The sequence below is a fragment of the Camellia sinensis genome, chromosome 2 (assembly GCF_055761805.1).
Source record: "Camellia sinensis isolate YWXY chromosome 2, ASM5576180v1, whole genome shotgun sequence".
Classification (NCBI taxonomy): Eukaryota; Viridiplantae; Streptophyta; class Magnoliopsida; order Ericales; family Theaceae; genus Camellia; species Camellia sinensis.
Window position 1 is genome coordinate 39755061 of NC_138962.1, and position 24636 is coordinate 39779696.

The 24636-nt window shown below is 39.8% G+C and overlaps 1 long non-coding RNA gene across 1 annotated transcript; it reads left to right on the forward strand.

Annotated features, from left to right (window-relative positions):
- Positions 1 to 850: 850 nt before the first annotated feature.
- On the forward strand, positions 851 to 16671 carry LOC114256257 (uncharacterized). Its single transcript, XR_003627126.2, has 2 exons — positions 851 to 1057; positions 16463 to 16671. It is a non-coding gene; the product is annotated as an uncharacterized LOC114256257 (long non-coding RNA).
- The last annotated feature ends 7965 nt before the right edge of the window (positions 16672 to 24636 follow it).

Genomic DNA, 24636 nt, shown 5'->3' on the forward strand with positions numbered 1-24636 from the left:
AAAAACAAATAAAAACCATAAATAAATTAAATTAAAAAAATAGAAACCCACAACTCTATCGTAAATAAATTGAAAAAAAAAACATATAGAAACCACACAAAAATAAAGAAGATAATAATTTAGATATGGATCTCAAAAAGATATGGCAATATCTAAATTTGAATTATGATTTAATAATATAATTATCTATTTTTTTATGTATATCTATCAAAACTTCAAATCACTTAATGAGACAAATTAATCAATTTTTAAGTCTTGTTTAAAGAATAATTTGATTAGTTATCTCAACTCCTAGACTTCGCGGGCACTAGCAGAGGAGCTGACAAATTAGGCGGGGCAAGGTCTAAGTTGTTGGGGGTAATATCCTATCTGTAACGACCCTAAAATGCATATAAAAAACTATCTCTATTTAATTATGGGTTAATGTGCTTTAATTTATTTATACCTGCTTGAATTGAGGAATTTTCTGTTGAGTTGCGACCTTGAAACTGAAATTGCCAACTTTTATAGGTTTAGAAATCAAAATTGAATACATGGATATGCTAATGGGAATTTTTAGAGCTATTTGGAAAAGTTAATTGGAAATTTATTTTGTCTAATTCATTAAGGTATGTTTCGATGGTTAACTTTGCACTGCAAATTAAAGACCTCAGAGGCTTCAGAAACCAGAACGGAGTACATAGTTATGATCAGTATAATTTTTAGAGTCATCTGGGAAGTTTAATTGAAATTTGATTTCATACGATTAGTAAGAATGCGTTTGGCTCCCTCTAATTGTGATAAGCTTATGTATATAATGTATATATATATATATGATATCAATTGAGCTCATCACTTGGAGTCCAAAATATTTGAGAGAGAGGGAGAGAACCGAGAGAGAGAGAGAGAGAGAGAGAGAGGGCAAAGGAAAGAGAAAGCTTCTCTAAGAGAGAGAGAGAGAGCTCATCATTCATGGGATTTAAACACAAATTGAAGAGATTTAAGAGAAAGGAAGAAGATTAACCATGAAAGCTTGGGAAATTGAAGAGAGTTAATGCAAAGCAAAGATTGAACTAAGGTATGGAAATCTATCTTGAATCCTTATGATTAATTCATCAATTTCATGAAATCATAATGAGATTAGAAGATTTGAAACCCATTTGGGTTAGGGTTTTGTGTTATGTATTTAATTGAGCTAAATTTAAGAACTTAGGACTTGGGTCCTTTGATTTTGTTTATGATTGGAGCACAATCTTGTGAATAACATATGAAATGAATTCTAGATTGTCCATAGAACAAGATTTATGCAAGGATCAAGTGTATTTGTGGATTATGTTTTGGAAACTTTCAAGATTATGAAAAATGAAACATTGGTCATGAACTTGAAGCAAAGATTGATTTGTTTGAGGTGAAATTATACTTGAATGATGTTAGTATAGCGATCCCGGTTTTCTCGCCTTTGGTTGTTGTATTCCAGACTTAGGTTCCATGGTGTTGGTTGTTGTATATATCTTGTTTCCATCCTTCAATTCTATATATTCGAGTTTTAGGTTGTGTTGGGCAGGTTTGTAACAGGTTGGCCGTGATTAGGAGCAAATGGTTGCTGTCCATATTTTGGTGTTTTCGCTCAAGCGACACTTTTGTCGCTCGAGCGAGCCTTGTGTTTTAGTTCTTTCGCTCGAACCAGGGTTCCTTCGCTCGAGCGAGAGTTGAGTTTTGTGTCTGGTGGCTCGAGCGAGAAGTCTGGCGCTTGAGCTTGCGTCTGCGTCTCTTTTTGACCTGAAGGTTGCATTTCCTGGCTCGAGCGAGCTTTCCTTCGCTCAAGCGAGCGAGGTCTATGTTTTGGGTTTCTTCGCTCAAGTGAGATTTTCTTCACTCGAGCGTGCTTCTAGGTTGTAGCCCTAAAGCTTCGAATTGTTGGCTCGAGCGAGGCTTTCTGCTCTTGAGCAAGGTCTCTTTGTGTCTGGTCGCTCGAGCTACCATTCCTTCGATCGAGCGAGGCTCGAATATATCAGTTGGCAGCAGCGGGATTACACTTCACTTTTTCATCTCTTTTATCTTCAAACCCTAGATCCGGCTGCTCTCTCTCTCTCTACATACATTCTCTCTACAAATCCATCTAGCTCTAGTGTGTTTCTACCCAAATCCCTTTGTAAGAAGTGTGGAGCTTGGTGTGGGCTTCGTTTCAATCCGAAAAAGTTTGTGTTTGGAGCATCTCGAGTTTTCACCTTCATCTCCTTGAGTCTCTTCTCTTGAGGTAGGGATACCCTATTCCATTTATGGATTTGGACATAAGTTTTAGTCATTTTGATTAAGTGGTGAGTTATGGAAATTTTGGAAAAGTTAGGGTTTGATTTGTAATTTATAAAATAGGAGTTTTGTGTTTTAAAGCTCCATGTGCATACAAGGCTTTGGGAATATGAGTTTGTAAGTCAAATTGGTGAAATTTGGTCTTGGGATCAATATTTGAGAAAAATGGATAATGTCCTAATTAGTGTGATAAATTAATTTGCATAATTAATTTGGGAACAGTATGGAATTATGAAATTGAGTTGAAAATCATGAAATTGGAAAATTATAAGATGGAATGGTGTAGTTGGATAAATTAATCACTCACCTATGAAAATGTTGGTATTTTATCTGTTTGATAAATTTATTATCTGTTTAGAAATAACTACTTTGGGCTATCAGTGGAGGATAGTCTTGATTATTGTAGACATTGTATGATGATCAGGGAAAACTGAAACTAATCACGTTGAATATGTCATTGAATATGACGGGTGGAATAATACAGTAAATGTGTGTATTGATTGATCATTGTATATGATAAGTGTTTAAATACATTGCATATGTATATTGTTTGGGAGGAGATAGGGGATGTACTCCATGGTTTGATAGGAGATAGGGGATGGACTCTCAAACCTGTTTGGGAGGAGATATGGGATGGACTCCTCTGATACAGCAAATCTGTGTATCACCTGAAATATGGAAGTGTTTTAATGCGAGTTATATTCTCATGTGAATTGTGAAGTATGGAAGTGTTTTAATATGTGTTATAGTCTCATTGAATTGTTTGGCCAGGTTCTGAGCCATAATTATGAATCGAAACTGTATAAGTGAAGGAAACTGAAATGAAAAATGGATGTACTTGATGTTGAATTGAAAAGTGTTGTGAGTTGATTTATAAGTGTCAACCATATATCAAATGCTATTGTTTTAGTTATTTTTCATACTTGGTTTAGTATATCTCTACTGGGCATTGGCTCATCCTATATGGGGCATCATTTTCAGGTTCAGGTGATATGCCACCTCCAAGGACATAATTTGGGAGGCTTAGAGGCTGAAGATCCCTTTTTGTTGTTTACCTTTTTGTGTATTACATGTAAATTCAAGCCGAGGGCTTAATGTGTATGAGTTAGTACTCTCCTTTTTGTAACCAAGTATTGGCTTGGAAAGTTGTAGGCCCGTAGGGCATTTACTTTTGTTGTCAACATGTAATACTTTTGTGATAAATACTCTGATAAATAGATGTACACTTTATTCTCTTGAATATATTGTCAATTTCTTGTGTCATGAATGTATGAATTATGGGTTTATTTTGAGGGCATTAGAACTTGGTATCATAGCGTACCGGGTTCGAATACTTTGGGTACGTGGGAAGTGGTTAGTACCACAATGGGTTTGTCTCGCTTGTTAGAGACTTATGCATGATGTTATATGTCTATTTGATAACATGTTTATGTGACTATATGGGTATGGGATTTAGTTTCTAGGATGTTGATTAGATCCTTGGGTTTCTGGGAGTTCTGTTGGAAAAGCACCTGATCAATGTTGTTTCTAACTGGAACTCTAGCAATGCCTCGGGACTATCATTATCCGGAAATAAATTCGTAAGTGCTTATGTGATTATGTGCTTACGTGGAATGAATTACTGTTGTCCAATGCATTAAGACGCGAGTGTTGTAGCTTTTGCACATTTATGAATGTGCTAATGATCTTCGTTACCTTTATTAGGATGTCAGGACGATGACGTGGTGGTAGGTGAGGTAGGCCTAGGAGGCAGGAGATGCCTATACCGGACGAGATTCCGGCACAACAGGAGGGTGTTGGTCAGGCCAATGTAGTCGAGCCAGTAGGTCAGCAGGCCATGGGCGCCTTAGCCCGCGAGATGTCAGGAGCATTGAGGGAATCCATGGACATTCTCAGAGCTGAGAATCAAGTCCAGGCCCATGTTACTGACGCAGGGCCTTCCTTTCTGAAGATGGAGTTTTTCCGGTCCAATCCGGATGAGTTTCTGGGGGATCCGAAAAAGCAACTTAAGGCTGATGAGTGGCTTGAGCAGATGACGAAGACGTTTGAGATGCTTGGCATCGAAGACAGGACTTTGAAGGTGACCTTGGCGTCTTTCCAGCTAAAGGGAGACGCGAGCTAGTGGTGGAAGTTTGTGTGGGGTCGTATTGGCGGGACTTGGGAGGCTTTCGTTGACGCCTTCCAGGAGAAGTTTTTGTCTCCCGCTATCAGGGAGAAGTTGAGAGATCAGTTCTATCAGCTCAGGCAGCTGAGTTCATCAGTGGGCGAGTTTGAGGCCTCATTTACCAGTTTGTCTAGGTTTGCACCTGAGCTAGTGGCGTCTGAGGAACGCCGTTGTCTGGAGTTCGAAAGGAAGTTGAGGCACGGACTCAAGGTTAGGGTTGCTGGGTCCATGACTCGAGAGTATAGACGCCTTGTGGATGCAGCGGCCCATATGGAAATTATTATGCACGAGGAGGTGGAGAGGTTGAGGGGCTCCAAGAGGAGTCAGGATGGCCAGGGGGATGGCAGGAGGCAGAGCGGTTCTAACCCTCAGCAATCACAGGGTGCTTTTATGAGATCTACCTTTGCAGTGCTGAGTTCAGGTTCTGGGAGAGGCAGTCAGGGAGACGTTACTTGTTACAAATGTGGTCAGCTGGGCCACAAGTCTCCAGCTTGCCCGCAGAGGGGAGGAGGGCAGAGAGCAGCTTCATCTTCGGCTCATCCTCAGAGCCAGAGTCAGGGCAGAGGTCAGCCGATTTCTTGTTACCAGTGTGGTCAGGCAGGGCACTTGAAGAGGTTTTGCCCACAGTTGAATGGCACATCTGGTGCATCTGGTTTGAGGCAGACTCAGAGCCATCAGCCAGCTCAGTCAGTTCAGGCCTCGAGGGCCAATCAGGGAGCCTCATCGTCTCAGTCTGTACAGCAGACTTATGCTCCGAGAGGTGAGTAGGTAGATCAGAGACCTTCACGGCGTGTGTATGCTGTTACCGTACATGATCTTGTACCGGCTCCATCTGTTGTGAGAGATATCTTTTTGCTTTGCAACACGGTTGCTAATGTGTTGATTGATATGGGTGCATCCCATTCCTTTATATTTGCTGCATTTGCATCTGTTTTGGGATTGCAGTTGGCGCAGTTAGCATCTCCTATTTGTGTTGTATTACCTGTTGGGGGTGAGTTGATTTTGAAGCAGGGGTGTAGAGGTTGTGATATTGAGGTCGCCGACCGCCAGCTTCCATTTTCTTTTGTAGTTATGGCTATGTCGGGTTTTGATGTGATTTTGGGTATGGACTGGCTATCGTCATACCAGCCTGTTATTGATTGCTACCGCCAGAGGGTCACTGTATGTACCTTGAGTGGGGATTGTTTTCACTTCTTGGGGGATCGGGTTGGTAGTGTTTTGCCACCGGTATATGATCCACGAGGGCGGAGTAAGCTTAGTGGTCTTCTTGCCAGCTTTATGAGTAGTAAGTGTGACGAGATCCAGATTGAGTTACCCAGAGTGGTTTGTGAGTACTCAAACATCTTTCCTGAGGAACTTGTTAGTTTGCCACCCCATCGAGAGGTGGAATTTTCTATTGATTTAGTGCCCGGCACGGCACCGATTTCTATGGCACCGTATCGTTTTGCCCCAATCGAGTTGAGTGAGTTGAAAATTCAACTCCAAGAGTTGCTAGATAAGGGCTTCGTTTGCCCTAGTACTTCATCGTGGGGAGCACCAGCCCTCTTTGCTAAGAAGAAAGATGGGGCTTTGAGACTTTGCATTGATTACCGAAAATTGAATCGGGCTACGGTTAAGAACAAGTACCCTATGCCCCGTATAGATGATTTGTTTGACCAGTTGAAAGGGTCCCTTTGTTTCTCTATGATAGACTTGAGATCGGGTTACCATCAGTTGAGGGTCAAGGAGGAAGATGTTCCGAAGACGACATTCCGTACGCGGTATGGCCACTACGAGTTTCTGGTGATGCCTTTTGGGCTCACCAATGCACCAGCAGTGTTTATGGATTTGATGAACCGGATATTCTGGGAATTCTTAGATCGTTTTGTAGTCATTTTCGTGGACGACATTCTGATTTATTCACCTTCTAAGGAAGAGCACGAGGAACACTTGAGAGTGGTGCTTGAGTTGCTTAGAGTCCATAAGCTGTATGCCAAGTTTGGAAAGTGTGAGTTCTGGCTAAGAGAGGTGAAATTCTTAGGCCATGTAATCTCCGGGGAAGGGGTGTCTGTTGATACATCCAAGATAGAGGCAGTGCAGGATTGGACACAGCCTAAGAGTGTTTTTGAGATCTGCAGTTTTCTGGGATTAGCTGGGTATTACCGTCGATATGTAAACGATTTCTCCAGGCTAGCTTCACCATTGACTGTAGACACCCCATTTTTGACCGTCCTCAAGACTTGGACGTCACCGCTCGAACACTCGGTGATCATCCATGTTTGTGTTCGTCTTGAGTTCCCGGAGGTCTCGGTTGCGTGCCTTGCCTGAGGATCTCTCGACTCGACTGTTTTGTGTCTGGTTTTGCACCAAACACTTGTGTTTTGCACCAAACACTTGTGTTTTGCCTTGGAGGGGCAGGGAATGCCTTGTGAGGCATCTCCACACATCACCGGCCATGGCTCGAGGCCACCGGCCAGTGATTTTATGCCATCGGCAATATATATTGCCGGTCAGCATTCTTTGTTGCCGATCGGCCATTTATTTTGTCAAAGTGGTAATTTTGGATGGCCGATCACTGTTCATCTACTTTTAGTAGATATTTTGTGCCAGCTGTGATAGTTGGCACCCACTCTGTTCCCCTCCATACACGTGTATGGAGGGATTTCCCTCTTGGATGGCTTGTTTTGGAAGCCTTACAAGAGGGAGTTGCCTATAAGAAGAGGCTTCCTCTCTTGGCATTAGGGTTAGAAAACATTATTAGAGAAGCTCTGGTTCTAGGTTTAGGGTTTTATATCTATCCTATATCTATATCTCTCCTTTATCTATATCTCTCCTTCTCTTGTATTGTGTGTGTTTAAGCCTTAGATTTGCACACAAACACACACTACCATACCTTTCCTTGGAGCTGAGGTCCTTGAGGGTTGTTTTTAGAGTTTTGAAGTTGATTTCAACCTCAAGAAGCTGCTGGAGCTCCATTGTTGAAGAAGGTCTACAAGGGTAATCACTTTTCCCTTTTATCCCCCATTTTTGCACACTAATTTTACCTATCTTGAAACTGTTTTTTGGCTTTGCATATAATACGTAAAAGTTCTGTTTTTAAGGCCTCTAAATAGTTTGTTAAGAGTGTTTTAAGCTTTGGGGTTGTTTGACCCCTCTTAAGCCTTGTAAGGCTCCATTTTGTGCCATTTTGGGTGAGCTCCAAGACCTTGGTGTTTGGGCCTCCTCCCCACTGAAATCTTGAGGGATTTCAGAGGTGAGGATGGTGCCTTGAGGTCCCAAGAAGGAGAGGGCCACCCCATCTCCTTGTTGTCCTTGAAAAGGGCACTTTTTGCCTCTTGAGGGAGCACCTAGCTTAGGCTCATGTTGACCATGCCTTGGCTATTTTTTATGCTTATTATGTCATAATATAGCATTGTTGTATGTTGGTTTTGGTATACCATGCTTGCTTAGCATACATGCCTTGTAATGCCATTTTGTTGCCTTAACATGCATCTAGGTTTTAACCCTTGTTCAAGCATGCTTTAGGCCTAGCTTTGTGAAGCTTTCATGTTTATTTTGCCATGTTTAAGGTCTGTCCTTGGCTGTTTTGGTCGACCATAGCTTGCATTGCATGCCCCCTTTGCATTTTGGGCTTGTTGGCCTTAAGTATATAAGTATGTAGCATGCTTTGTTTGTATCATTTCAATGGTTTGGAACTGCTTAACATGTTATCTCAGTCCTTATGACATGCTTATATGCTTGCATTTAATCCTTCTTCAATATGTTTAAAGGTTGTTACCTTATGCCCCTTGTTTAGGCCTCGGAGTATGCTTGCACTTTTAGACCACTTAGATGCCATCTAAGTGCACCCTTGGCTTTGTTTAAGTCTGCATTTGACTTGTTTTAAGTCCCCTTAGCCTTGTGAGGTTTGGTGGACTTGACCTTGGTTTAAGCCTCCTTGGCTTGTCTTAAGCACTTGGACCATTGTGGCATGTTTTGCTTGTCTTGTTTAAATTGATTTGGCATCATCTTGTAACATGATTTTAGAGCTTAATGCATGCTATATGTCCATGTTTGCATCTTCTTGAGTATGCTTGAGAATTGCTCTTTAATGCTTGAAGTGTTGGAGATCATTTGCATGCATGTTTGTGTGCCTATTAGTCCTTCATCTTTGAGCACCTTGGCCACTGTTTTGGGCTTCCTTAAGGGCTGTCCAAACGAGCTTAAGTCCATCATTTGCTTGTTTGCATGCTTACCTTGCATGTTTGCTTGCATACTTGCACAAATGCATTGTATGCCCATGTTGCATGCTAGTTCACATGCCTAGGTTGCACTCCATGTAGCATGCATGCCTTGCTCCTTGATTTAGTGATAGGAGTTGGGCCTTTGTTTGTTGGTTTGCATTGCATTTGAAATCAACATGCATAACTTGGTCTCTTGGGCCATCACGCATTGAAATGCGCGATTGATGGTCCGAGAACCAAGGACCATGTCCCTTTGAGTCATAAACATGATAAGGGATATGGTTGGTGCATATATTGCTTGAATTGTATTGCCATGCAAAGCTCTGTCCTCTGCTACTGTCAAACAGATTCTGCAGGAACTTTTTGCCGATCGACTGCACAGAGTGCCGACCGGCAATCCATCTGTGGCCGATGGATTCATTTTTGGCCGATCGACACCAAATCACAGCCGATGATGATTCCCTCCAGCCGGTGGCATTCCCCAACATCCAGTGAGCACATCCTGAGACTTTGGCAGTCTTCAGAGAAGCAGAGCAAGGAAAACAGAGGTGGCTTGTGCATGGCACTGGACTTCCGAGCAAGACCCGAGCATGCATGCATTGGACCCTCTTCCCGAGGCCCCTTTTTTATTGCTTTTCTTAGCTTAGTTAATTTGTTAATTAATTAGGTGATTTGTAATAATTAATTAGCTTGCGAGTTAGTTAATTTGTATTATTCTTTCGGTCCCTCCGAGCGAGGGCGAATTTGTAATAAGTGTGGGTGAGTGTGTGCATATCTTCCAACCCCCACTTCTTTCTCCCTTTTATTTACCTGTTTTGATGGTTAGTAATAGGTCATGTTTAATTTAGCATACCTTATGCTATGCATGCGTGCATCATTCATCAGTATTGCATGCACCGGGCTCGGCGCATCATGCTAACAGCATTAGTATTTCAAATCTAACTTGAATACATGTTACATGTGCATTTTCACATGTCATTCATAGATTAGCCGAGCCTACTCTAGTGACATTCCGTATGCGTTGCATTAGGCATTTAAACATGGACTTGGATCATGCATTGATTGCTAACGAGTTCTTTGTTTTGGCACGGAGTACGATGTAAGTATTTATGCTTTAGCATCTCGCATGAGTGTGAATGTTAACATGACAGTATGCTTGCCATGCGGCTATATGTTTACATGATATTACTACTTGAATTCCTATGGGTGAATGTTGGATTGTTTGAGTTGGAACAACTCATTGAACTTCGTTTTTTTTAGCCTACTTACGAGTAGCAAATTTCAAATTGTTTTCCGAACAAACGGATATGCAATGTTTCGTTCCAATCTAGGCGATTTGGTCTATACTTGTTTGCTGTGCGCATAACATAGTAATTCTAGGCTAATAACCGGAATAAGAACACATAACGTTTTCAAAAACGGATATCACGGTTAGTAGAGGCCGATCTTCGGATCGGGCGAGAAGGGGTGCTCATAGCTGACCTTCCCCAATCGTACCCTAGCTCCCGAGCTGAGGCAACTTTGGTGATGACGGACACGTGGCCTTTGGCACTGAGTCAGGGTTTCCTAAATTCCCCCTTAAAAAATATTTAAGTGGCGACTCTATATCTGGCAAAGCAATCCATGTTTGGCACTTTTTTTTCTAAAAATCTGTTTTCTCAAAACGATTTGCCGGATTTGGACTCTTTGGTTCAGATTAAGGACCGTGACACAAATTGAGTCCGAATTGTAGCACGAAGGCCTCACGCGGGCGCGTCTACATTGACTAGATTGACGCGAAAATGGGCCAAATTTGTATGGAGTGAGACTTGTGAAAAGTCGTTCCAAGAGCTGAAAGTTAGACTTACCACCGCTCCAGTTTTGATTATTCCGGAGAGAGGTTTGGGCTATGCGGTTTATTGTGATACCTCATGAGAGGGTCTGGGTTGCGTGTTGATGCAAGAGGGAAAAGTGGTAGCCTATGGCTCGCGGCAGTTGAAAATACATGAGAGGAATTACCCTATACATGACCAAGAGTTAGCATCTGTGATTTTTTCCTTGAAGATTTGGAGGCATTACCTGTATGGTGAGAGGTTCGAGGTGTTCTCGGATCATAAGAGTCTGAAGTATCTGTTTACACAGAAAGACTTGAACTTGAGACAGAGGAGGTGGATAGAGTTTATTGAGAATTACGACTTCGAGTTGCATTATCATCTGGGGAAGGCCAATGTTGTGGCCGATGCCCTTAGCTGGAAATCCATTAGTGATGTAGCTTGTATAGCCATCTGGGAGTGGGAGATGTTGGGTGCACTTGGCGAGTTTGATTTGCTTCTGGGCGAATCTGTTAAGTCTGCGGCTTTGTTTTCAGTAGTTGCACAGTCTACACTTGTGAATCGAGTGTTAGAGGCACAAAGAAGTGATCTTGAGGTAGAATCCCTCTGGGAGAAGATCTCCAGTGGGAAGGTTGAGAAGGGTTTCACTGTGTATCCCGACCTGAGTGTGAGATACCGAGACCGTCTGTTTGTACCGGGGTCTTGTCGAGAGGAGGTACTCCGAGAGTTTCACCATTCATGCCTTGCAGTACATCCGGGAGGCACTAAGATGTATCGTGATTTGGGTTGCCAGTTTTGGTGGCGGGGTATGAAGAAAGATGTGGCAGTTTTTGTGTCTAAGTGCCTTACTTATCAACAAGTGAAGGCCGAACATCAGAGGCCAGCGGGTTTGTTACAACCCTTGCCTATTGCCAAGTGGAAGTAGGAGCATGTCACGATGGACTTCGTTGTACGTCTTTCGAGGACTCAGTGGGGTAGTGATGCTATTTGGGTGGTTGTAGACCGGTTGACTAAGTCGGCACACTTTATCCCTATACGCGTGAGAGATTCGGTAGATCATCTTGGCGACTTGTATGTTCAGGACATAGTGAGGTTGCACGGGGTCCTAGTGTCAATCATTTCAGATAGAGATCCACGTTTTATTGCTAGGTTGTGGCAGAGTTTGCAGAATGCCTTGGGCACTAGGTTGACCTTTAGCACGGCTTATCATCCTCAGACTGTCGGGCAGTCCGAGTGTACTATACAGATCCTTGAGGATATGCTTCGAGGTTGTGTCCTTGACTTTAGTGGATCATGGGAGAGGCACTTGCCCTTGGTGGAGTTTGCCTACAACAACAGTTTCCAATTGAGCATTGGTATGGCACTGTTTGAGGCCTTGTATAGTCGATCATGTAGGTCTCCAGTTTGTTGGGCCGAGGTGGGTGATGCACCTTTGTTGGGCATGGAGTTGGTTCGGGGGACGACGGAGAAAGTTGAGCTTATCTGTAAGAGACTTGTTACAGCCCAGAGTCGTCAAAAGTGTTATGCCGGCCGTGGGATGAGGCCTTTGGTATTTGGGGTGGGTGATCATGTTTTCTTGAAAATATCACCTAGGCGGAGATTGATGAGGTTTGGTAAGAGTGGGAAGTTGTCCCCACAATTTATTGGCCCTTTTGAGATCCTTAAGAGGATTGGCGAGGTTACCTACCGTTTAGTTTTGCTGCCGCAGTTGTCCGGAGTGCATGACGTGTTTCATGTTAGTATGCTTCGGAAGTACGAGCCAGATCCGTTGCATGTATTGGATTGGACCGACTTAGAGGTTGATGAAGATGCCTCGTATGAGGAGAGACCGGTGAGGGTCTTGGATAGATGGGATCAAGTCTTGCGAGGCAAGACCATTCCCTTGGTAAAAGTTTTGTGGAAACATCATGGGGTTGAGGAAGCCACTTGGGAACGCGAGTTGGAGGACCGAGAGAAGTATCCGGATCTATTTGTGGATGTATGATCGTATGTTGAATATTTTTGTTGTATTGATAAACTTTAAGAGCATTGAATATGTCTTAAGTTGTAAAACATTGTACATGTTTCGGTTTATGGAAATATTATTGAATATGCCTTGAAATTGGAAGTTTATTTTGGCATTGTATATGTTGAATGTACTGTAGCAATGCAAATATATCATTAACATTGAATATGTTATGGAATTGTGAACCATGTATATTGGAAATTGTTGGATTTCAGAAAATGCATGTTGATAATGCATGTTGTAACATATGTGTAATTTGCCTCTTGAAAAGAGATGGGACGACCAGTAATGGGTCAAGATGTTGAATATGGAATTGTAATGTTGTTGAGAATTGAAAAATCTTGTTTTTGAAACTTGTATCTAATTTCGAGGACGAAATTCTTTAAGAAGGGGAGGTTATAGCGATCCCGGTTTTCTCTCCTTTGGTTGTTGTATTCCGGACTTAGGTTCCGTGGTGTTGGTTGTTGTATATATCTTGTTTCCATCTTTCAATTCTATATATTTGAGTTTTAGGTTGTGTTGGGTAGGTTTGTAGCAGGTTGGCTGTGATTGGGAGCAAATGGTTGTTGCACAAAATTTGGTGTCTTCGCTCGAGCAAGACTTTTGTCGCTCGAGCGAGCCCTGTGTTTTAGTTCCTTCGCTCGAACCAGGGTTCCTTCGCTCGAGCGAGAGTTGAGTTTTGTGTCTGGTTGCTCGAGCAAGAAGTCTGGCGTTCGAGCTTGCGTCTGCGTCTCTTTTTGACCTGAAGGTTACATTTCTTGGCTCGAGCGAGCGAGGTCTATGTTTTGGGTTTCTTCGTTCGAGTGAGCTTTTCTTCGCTTGAGCGTGCTTCTAGGTTGTAGACCTAAAGCTTCGAATTGTTGGCTCGAGCGAGGTCTCTTTGTGTCTGGTCGCTCGAGTAACCATTCCTTCGATCGAGCAAGCCTCGATTATATCAGTTGGCAGCAGCGGGATTACACTTCACTTTTTCATCCCTTTTATCTTCAAACCCTAGACCCGGCTGCTCCCTCTCTCTCTACATACCTTCTCTCTACAAATCCATCTAGCTCTAGTGTGTTTTTACCCTAATCCCTTTGTAAGAAGTGTGGAGCTTGGTGTTTGGAGCATCTCGAGTTTTCACCTTCATCTCCTTGAGTCTCTTCTCTTGAGGTAGGGATACCCTACTCCATCTTATGGGTTTTGAAATAAGTTTTAGTCATTTTGATTAAGTGGTGAGTTATGGAAATTTTGGGAAAGTTAGGGTTTGATTTGTAATTTATAAAATAGGAGTTTTGTGTTTTAAAGCTCCATGTGCATATAAGGCTTTGGGAATATGAGTTTATAAGTCAAATTGGTGAAATTTGGTCTCAGGATCAATATTTGAGAAAAATGGATAATGTCTTAATTAGTGTGATAAATTAATTTGCGAAATGTATGGAATTATGAAATTGAGTTGAAAATCATGAAATTGGGAAATTATAAGATGGAATGGTGTAGTTGGATAAATTAATCACTCACCTATGAAAATGTTAATATTTTATCTGTTTGATAAATTTATTATCTGTTTAGAGATAACTACTTTGGGCTATCGGTGGAGGATAGTCTTGATTGTTGTAGACATTGTATGATGATTAGGGAAAACTGAAACTAATCACGTTGAATATGTTATTGAATATGACGGTTGGAATAATACAGTAAATGTGTGTATTGATTGATCATTGCATATGATAAATGTTTAAATAGATTTCATATGTATATTGTTTGCGAGGATATAGGGGATGTACTCCATGGTTTGAGAGGAGATAGGGGATGGACTCTCAAACCTGTTTGGGAGGAGATATGGGATGGACTCCTCTGATACAGCAAATCTGTGTATCACTTGAAATATGGAAGTGTTTTAATGTGAGTTATATTCTCATGTGAATTGTGAAGTATGGAAGTGTTTTAATATGTTATAGTCTCATTGAATTGTTTGGCCAGTTTCTGAGCCATAATTATGAATCGAAACTGTATAAGTGAAGGAAACTGAAATGAAAAATTGATGTACTTGATGTTGAATTGAAAAGTGTTGTGACTTGGTTTATAAGTGTCAACCATATATCAAATGTTATTGTTTTAGTTATTTCTCATACTTGGTTTAGTATATCTCTACTGGGCATTGGCTCACCCTATATGGGGCATCATTTTCAGGTTCAGGTGATATGCCACCTCCAAGGACATAATTTGAGAGGCTTAGAGGCTGAAGATCCCTTTTTGTTGTTTACCTTTTTGTGTATTACATGTAAATTCAAGCCGAGGGCTTAATGTGTATGAGTTAGTACTCTCCTTTTTGTAACCAAGTGTTGGCTTGGAAAGTTGTAAGCCCGTAAGGCATTTACTTTTGTTGTCAACATGTAATACTTTTGTGATAAATAGATGTACACTTTATTCTCTTGAATATATTGTCAATTTCTTGTGTCATGAATGTATGAATTATGGGTTTATTTTGAGGGCGTTACAGTTAGTTTATCATGTTGTGGGGTCATTTTACATGTTTTTGGGTGTTTAGAGTTGAAACCAAGCTTAGAAAATGGAAAAAAAACAAGTGTTAGAACCAATAAGGATTTCAGACAGCAGATTTTGCCCAGAGCCGCACGTGCGGCAGAGCTTCCCGCACATGCGGCGGTCCACTTCCAGCATCTAAAATGATTTTGAAATAAAAGCCCTTGTCCCGCACGTGCGGCCCCCTTTTCCTGCAAGTGCGGGGCACGCCGCTTTCAGCCCAACTTCGAATAAGCATATCTCTTTGGACTCCATTTTAAGTTATTCTTGAGCCTAAATTCAAATCCCGGAAGTCTAGTTTCCAATGATGGTAGTCTCACACCAAAATTCTAAGTACACAAATAGATATGCTCAAATTAGTGAAGGTTGTTCACTTTCCGTGTACCGGTTTTATACCATTTCTTCTTCTAACCCATTTTCCTTTCGTTTCCTCCTATTTTCTTAGACACAAGTTATGACCTATTGAGGACTAACGAGTTTAGAACCAACATAACTAATTGATTAAAGAGAAAAGAAAGGGATCAGTTATATTCATATGTTGTGTTATGTAATTGTGGTTGTAGGTCAAGATGAGGACATCGTCCAACTGCTATCAGAAGCCCATCACTATGAGTAATAGTATAGAAAAGATATGTTTTTCATTATCTATCTTGATTTATGTATGACATGATTCTCTAAATGTTACATTTTATTTAAATACACAAGTTTCCAAGAAATGTGAAATAAATTATGAACGGGAAATGCGAATTGTTATATTATGATATGGTGGGCTCAAGGCCATTCTGTTTATCTATTTCACTTATGCTATGGCATGATATGAGTTGTTCGGTCTTTAAGACCTAATCATTTTGGGATGAAACAAAGTGTTGTACGGAACTAAGTGCTACAGTGTGAGTCACCCCTAGGGTCTGTACGAGACACCTCTTAGGTCCATACATATATGAATTGGGCCCAAAGAGAGGTGGAGACATGTCGATTTTCCATTTACTCCCTGATCAGATACAGTGATACGACATGATATGTGTGGACCTAAGGTCGTTTTGATACATGATTGGGCCTGAGGCCGTTTTGTTATACATGGACCTTAGGTCGTTCAGAACAAATGATATGAATACAAATGCTTTTACATCACTATATGACTCATGTTACGATGTGTTATTTTATATGCCTCGTGTTACGAAGTATTATTTTATATGCATGAATGGATGTCCTATTTTGAAATGTGCTTCTAACCTTTTGTATAAGTGAGCATACCACGTACCATGTAAAATGTTTTGAAATAATTTCAAATATGTATTCCATTTGAAAAGGAATGAATTATGATACAGTAAATGTTTCTTTTGAAATGATTTAAGATACGTTTCAGAATTATGAAATATGTTTTCCTAATGTTAAGGATATCATTCATTAACCTCTTTACTTTAATATTACTCACTGGGCGTTAGCTCACCCTTTTATTTTATATATGTAGGTGAGCCATCGGGGATCAACACTAGAGTTGTATCGAGGTCCACCTCTCTGTGAAGCCACCCGGGTTACGCCTTTGTGTCGAGGCTTTAACTTTGTATTGGAGAATATGTATTTTATTGAGTCTTATGTATTTGTGTGTGAGATCTATATAAGTTCTGTGATTATTTATGTAAATATCGAAAGTATATTTAAATGCTTAAATTAATCTGAGTCTTCATGTATGCACAAGCTCAATGGACATTGTCTTTATGTTGGTATTTGCTTTTCCTTAAGGCCCCGTATTTGAATAAATAATTGTGAAATTTTGTTTTGATGCCTATGTACAGGTCGGTCATGGACCAAACTTTTAGGGCCGGGTTTGGGTCGTGACACTATCACTCCATAAATTTATTTGTTTTTTAATTTTATTTTTTTCATGTATGATTCTCTTTCTCTATTGTTGGTTTGGTTTTGGTTTTAGTGAGATTTATGTGTTTGTTTAAAGGTTTACATGGTGGAGAAGAATTATTAGTGATGATGGTTGCAATCGAAGTATCTATACCCATTCTGTGCCAAGGATTTTGATCGAATTTTTTTTTTTTTTTTTTCAATGAAAACCATAAAATTGAAGTAAAAAAAATGAGTATCAAATTTTTATTATCATTTTATTTTATAAAAAATGTGAAAATTTATTTGGAATTCATGATTGTACCATAACATTAGATTTTTGTATGAATAGGTAAATTTAAAACTATTAAATATCATTGTGTTTTTTTTTATATTTTTGTTATCTGCTTTCTATCCTATTATACCATTGCTGTATTTGTTAGTTTGTTAATCATAATTCAATTAATTGAAAATAAAAGTTTAGTATAACATTTCTGTTAGGTTTTTATTCTTGGCAACCCCGTTTGACAAAACTCCTTTCAGATGTATTTATTTTCGCACTTTTATTTCAGTGAGGTTATGAGTTTATTAGATGCGAATCCAAACCCGAATCGAACCATGCAGAGAAGTTTGTGATGTTAATGCTTTCAAGATTGCCACTTCGCTGATTATTACGGGGGTCGAGCTGCCCGGTTAGCTCGCGGCCGAAGCAAAATGCAAAATTGCATTCAAAATTGCATGTCCGTCGTTGCTCGCTCGAGCCAAGGAATGTGCGCTCGAGCCAAGGATTGCGTCCATACAAAAACCTGAAAAAGTGTATTCCTCGCTCGAGCCAAGGATCCGTCGCTCGAGCCAAGGCACTAGTAGAAATCATGAAAAATACACTCCTCGCTCGAGCCAGCTAAGCTTCGCTCGAGCCAGCCTCAGAATCCGGATTTCTCAAGGAGTTTGTTTTCTTCCCAATCTAGGATTACTTTTGGTTCTCTATAAATACTTGGTTTTCTCCCAAAACTAAGTGATTGATTGAAGTCCTCCAGATCTTCTTTTTGGTTCTTAAAGTTTATATCTGGGGATATTTTGTTTGTTTTTCTTTGATGTTTTTATTGAGTCTTCAACTCATGATTTAAATAGAGTACATCAAAGGTTTGTTTGTTATACACAAAAGAGAGAGTTATTCTTCAGTTGTGGATTCTGAAGAATTCGAGCCTGAAGCTTTGGTGGAATCCGGAGTGGCTCATCAGAAAGACAATTCCATGGTGAAGATGGGGTTGGAAGAGGCACATAAAGGTTGGTTCAATTAGGCGTTGTGGATTCGCTAGGTAATTGAGAGTATACCTGTGTAATTCCTTTAATTCTTCTTAGTGGATTGTCTTGTGGCAGTTGCCCGTGGTTTTTTGATCACAGTTGGAGGTGTCCAATTGTGGTTTTTTTCCACGTTAAATCGTTGTGTCTTTTTGTTTTGATTGTTTGATTGGGATTGTTATATTCTGCTTAAAATTGATACATAATCACAAATCAACATCTAGGGGATTTCTAGAGTTTTTTTTTTTTTTTTCAGTTTCATATATATATTAATTAATTTGCTACCGCTATATTTATATATAATAGCATAATATATAGGGATAATCTCTAAATATAATATCTATTCTTTTATGTGATTAAAATAGTCCATCTTAAAATAATATATAGAGGAGTTAGATGATTTCTTTTATCCCCAAAAAACTCAATTTATTTTTTTTATATTTTTTACTTTTTTAAATTAAAACATCAGTTATTTATGTCTACAAATAAAATTGATAAACACACATCCAAAAGCTACACATTTTTTTCTTTTTCTTTTATTTATTTATTTTTTTTTTTAATAGGTAAGATATTTACAAATGGATGTTTGACACCTCAAAAAACTTTTCATAATCAGACTTATAATGATTTGGTCGTAAGTGTCAATTTTTTATACAAATATGAGAAGAAAATTAATCAAATTATATATTTCAACCAACCACATACTCAAACTTCTACTATTTCAAAATATTATTTCACTATAATTCCAATTAAGAGAATCTTCAACCCTTAATATATTTTTTTCTCAAATTATAATTTGATAAAAATTTAAAAAGATGAAGCATTGAAAATTATTATTTTTTTCCATCAAAATTGATGAATAGAAAAGAAAAGAAAATGGAATAAGAATGAAAGTTCTTTTAAAAATTGATAAAAATTTAATGAAAAAGTTAAAAATAATTCATATCAAATCAAATTCTTTTATTCAAATTTAAAATCAAATTAGATAAAAAGAATTAAAAGAAAAGGATGAAAGGCTGGAAATATTCTAAAACTTTCTTATTTTTAAATATTAGAAATCCATGTGCAAATTATATTCATATTGTATTTTTAGTTATGAAATTAAAACCAAAAGAAATGTAATTTAAATTATTGGATTAATAATAGAAATATCATATCAATTATTGTTAAATATCACTTCACTTGTAACGCCCTCAAAATAAAATACAATATACCATTCATAAGATCCATCAACATAATGAAAATGAAATACTGTCATTCATCAGAGTGTATATTACAAAAGGTGTTACATGCATTATACATTCATAAACATTCGTCTTGAATCTACATCAGGTAATACAGATTAATAACAATAAAATAAAACGCCCTATAGGTTTACATCTTTCCAAGATATCGCTTGGTCACAACAAAAGAAAGAGTCCTAAGCTCTATACATATAAAGCTCTCGGCTTGATTAAACATATAACATGAAGATAACAAAAGTAGAGTCTTCAGCCCCAAATCCTCCCAAGCTATGTCCTTGGAGGTGGCATGTCACCAGTTCCTGACAATGGTTTCCCAAGTAGGGTGAGCCAAAGCCCAGTAAAGATAAACTAATACAATATATGAGATTTAACTAATATATAAACGCCAAGTAGAATTCTATTCAATATTTATGACAACACACATTCTCCACATAGGCGATCGGTATTGATATCCATGCCTCAATTCACTTCTTTCTATTTCTTTCAATGTGATTCATTCCATTTAAATTCTTAGACCAGGATTATAGTTCTCCGAATGACCTAACTGAGATTACAACTCAGGAGTTTTTAATCATCACAACAATCTCATAGACACTTCAATCTTGCCATTTTACGAAAATTTCATCCGCGGGAACCGGTACCCATGTATACATAAGTTTTCGGGACTTTCACTTTGGACACTCCGGCCAACTTAATTCTCAATGGAGTACATCCCATATCTCCTCCCAAATAATAGAGTACATCCCCTTTCTTCTCCCAAACAATATACATATACAATAGATTTAAAATTATAGTCATATTTAATGACATTCAATTACGCATATTCAACGTATTCCACATACAGTCATGTTCAATGACCTAATTACATAATTAGTTCCAATTCACCTAATCTTCATGCAATTTCTACAACAATCATAGCTATCCTCCACCGACAGCCCAGAACAGATATTTCTAAACAAATACATATAATTTTAAACAGTAACTTATCAAATTTCTATAGGTGAGTGATTTAACAAACCTAACTGCACCATTAGTTGACACATCTTCCCAATTTCACATTTCCCAAATCAATTTCATTATTCCCATAAATAATTATTTAACATATATTAGGGCAAACCCCCCCCCCCCTTATCCAATTATTAATCCCAAGGTCAAATTTCACCATTTAACCCAAGTAACTTCATATTCAATATCCCATATATATTTATGAAAATCAATATAGAAAATCCGTCTTTCAAACTTTGAACCCAAACCCTAACTTCACCCAAATCCTCCCAAATTCCACCATTTATACAAGATGACAAATACCTAGGTTAAAAATTATATCACGGTGTTGAATATCCCTACCTCAAGTGTAGAAGTTCAAAGGAGGGATGAAGAACCTCAAAGATGCTCCAACCTTTTCTCAAAGGCACAAGGGTGAAAAGATCAAAGGATCTAGGCCAAAATGAAGAGAGAGTGTGTATTTTAGGGAGAGAGAGTGTGGATTTAAGTTTTTGGAAAGTTTTAGAGAGAGAGAGAGCCGAAAAAGTGATATAAAATGTCACTTTCGCGATCTGATATATGCACAATCTGCTCGAGCGGAGAGTTTGATGCTCGAGCATCAGGCACATAAAATTGTCCCGCTCGAGCGCAAGAAAGGACGCTCGAGCGTAGAATACATACTTCTAGTATTTTTACAAACTTCAGACAACTGCTTGAGCGTAAGAAGGTCCACTCGAGCGAAGGCCTACTCGAGCGTGAAATACACTTCTCCAGTATTTTTGCAGACATGCAAAGTACTGAATGTTTGCAAACCTCGCTCGAGCGGAAGACTAAAATTATGGGCAACAACAAACTAGACCAACTAGCAACCAACCTATTCTGAACACGCCTAAGACATTCCAAAACTCAAATTCAAAGAGTAAAAGGAGGAAAAAGGTAGAAATAACAATATCCAACCGCAAGACCTGAGTCCGGAATACTATAAAAGTTGGGCCCAAACCGAGGATCGCTATAACCTCCCCCCCTCCCCCCTTAAAGAATTTCATCCCCAAAATTTCAAATTAAGTTCAAAATCAACATTAGATCATTCAAAACAAGGTTATTCTTACAAGGTAATCACCATGACCCGTCCTCCGATCATCCATCCCCATTGACTCGATACACAAGTCCCATATTAACATGATATTTACAATTCCTCAAAACGTTCACAATGCGTGACCAGAATTCAAATTTTCAAGAAATTCACATGGCATGTACAATGCTTCCAAAAATGATATAATATCCATTAATATTCCACATTCTCAAGACATATACAATACTTATATAGATTCCATGCATCCAAAATGCCCATAACATATACAATGTTCTTATACTTCAAAACATATACAATGTCTGTAAAGTTCATACACAAATTAAAATCTCAACATATGATTAAACATCAACAAATAAGTCCGAATATTTCTCTCGGACTTCCAATTCACGCTCCCAAGTTGCTTCCTCAACCCCGTGGTGTTTCCACAATACTTTGACTAAGGGATTTGTCTTGCCTCGCAAGACTTGGTCCCGTCTATCCTAGACTATCGTCGGTCTCTCCTCATACGAGGCATCCTCATCTATTTCTAAGTCGGTCCAATCTAACACATGCGACGGATCCGGCTCATACTTCCAAAGCATACTAATATGAAACACGTCATGCACTCCGAAAAGTTATGGCGGTATTATATGCAACCTCCCTAATCCGCTCAAGGATCTCAAAAGGGCCAATAAACCGAGGGGATAACTTCTCACTCTTCCAAATCTCATCAAACCCCACCTAGGTGATATTTTCAAAAAAACATGGTCTCCCACCTGAAAAGACAAGGGTCTCCTCCTACGGTCGGCATAGCTCTTTTGGCGACTTTGGGTTGTAACCAACCTCTTATGAATAAGTGCAACCTTCTTCGTTATTTCCCACACCAACTCTAGGCCCAACAAAGGTGCATCACCCACCTCGGCCCAACACATAGGCGATCTACACAGTCAACCATACAAGGCCTCAAATGGTGCCATGCCAATACTTAATTAGAAACTATTATTGTAGGCAAACTCCACTAAGGGTAGATGTCACTCTCACGAACCCTTAAAGTCAATGACACAGCCTCGAAGCATATCCTCAAGGATCTGAATAGTACGCTCGGATTGCCCATTAGTCTGGGGATGGTAAGCCATGCTAAAAATCAGTCTAGTGCCCAAGGCACTCTGCAAGCTCTGCCACAGCCGAGCTATGAAACGCGGATCTCTATCCGAAACAATCATCGCAAGGACCCCATGTAATCTCACTATGTCCCTAATATACAAGTCGGCAAGATAGTCTACCGAATCACTTACGCGCATAGGAATAAAATGCGCCGACTTGGTCAACCGATCAACCACCACCCAAATGGCATCACTACCCCGTTGAGTCCTCGGAAGGCCCATAACAAAATCCATCGTGACATGCTCCCATTTCCACTCAGCTATAGGCAAGGGTTGCAACAAACCTGCTGGCCTCTGATTCCCGGCCTTCACTTGCTGACAAGTAAGGCACTTTGATACAAATATGGCCACATCCTTCTTCATACCTCTCCACCAAAACTGGCAACTCAAATCATGATGCATCTTTATGCCTCCCGGATGCACTGCAAGGCATGAATGATTAAACTCTCAGGTGACTTCCTCTTGACAAGACTTCGGCACAAACAAACGGTCATGGTATCTCAGACTCTGGTCGGGATACACAGTCAAACCCTTCTCTACCCTCCCACTGGAGATTTTCTCCCGGAGAGATTCTACCTCGAGGTCACCCTTTTGCACTTCTGACACTTGATTCACAAGCGTAGGTTGCGTAACCACTGAAAATAGGGCTGCAGACTCAACAGACTCACTTAAATGCAAGTCAAACTCCCCAAAAGTACCCAACATCTCCTATTCCCGGATGGCAATACAAGGCAGACTGCTAATAGATTTTCTACTTAGGGCATCGGCCACAGCATTGGCCTTTCCCGGATACTACGTAGACTAAGAACTTAACCTCTTTTAGCCAGAACTCACACTTTTCAAACTTAGCATACAACTTATGGGCCCTAAGAAACTCAAGCATCACTCATAAGTGTTCCCCGTGCTCCTCCTCAGAAGGTGAATAAATCAGAATGTCATCCACGAAGACGACCACAAAACGGTCCAAGAACTCTAGGAAGATTCGGTTCATCAAATCCATAAATACCGCTGGAGCATTGGTCAGCCCAAAAGGCATCACTAACAACTCATAATATCCATACCGCGTACGAAATGCCGTCTTTGGGATATCTTCATCCGTTACTCTCAACTTATGATAACCCAATCTTAGCTCTATCTTAGAAAAACAACTGGACCCTTTCAACTGATCAAACCGATCATCTATACGAGGCATAAGATACTTGTTCTTAACCGTAACTTGGTTCAACTTTCGGTAATCTATACAAAGTTGCAAGGCTCCATCTTTCTTTGTAGCAAAGAGAGCCGGTGCTCTCCACGGCGAAGTACTAGGGTGAATGAAACCCTTATCTAATAATTCCTGGAGTTGAATCTTCAACTCACTCAACTCAACAGGTGCAAACCGATACAGTGCCATATAAATCGATGTTGGGCCAAGCACTAGGTCAATAGAGAACTCGATCTCTCGATGAGGTGGTAAACTAGTAAGGTCCTCAGGAAAAACATCTAAATACTCACAAACCACCCTTGGCAACTCAACCCGGGTCTTATCACACTCACTACTCGTAAAGCTAGCGAGAAGACAACTAAGCTCGCTCCGCCCATGCAAATCATATACCGGTGATAAGACTTTATCTACCCGGTCCCCCAAGAAATAAAAGCAGTCGCCGCTCGAGGTACATACAGTAACCCTCTGATGGTAGCAATCTATAACAACCCGGTATGACGATAGTCAGTCCATACCCAAAATAACATAGAAATTAGTCATATCAAGCAAAACAAATGCAAAAAATAATCGACGACCTGCAATCTCGATGTCACAACCCCGACACCCCTACTTCAGAATAACCTTACTACCAATAGGTCACTCTACACAAATAAGAGATGCTAGTTGTGCCAACTCCAACCCCAAAATAGATGCAAATGCAGACGAAATAAATGAATGGGATGCACCTGTATCAATCAACTCATTAGCAACCGAGTTGCAAAACAAGAAGGTACCTCTCACAACAGATGGAGTTGGTACAAGATCTGGCGCCGTAACAACATACACACACCCCGTAAGTCT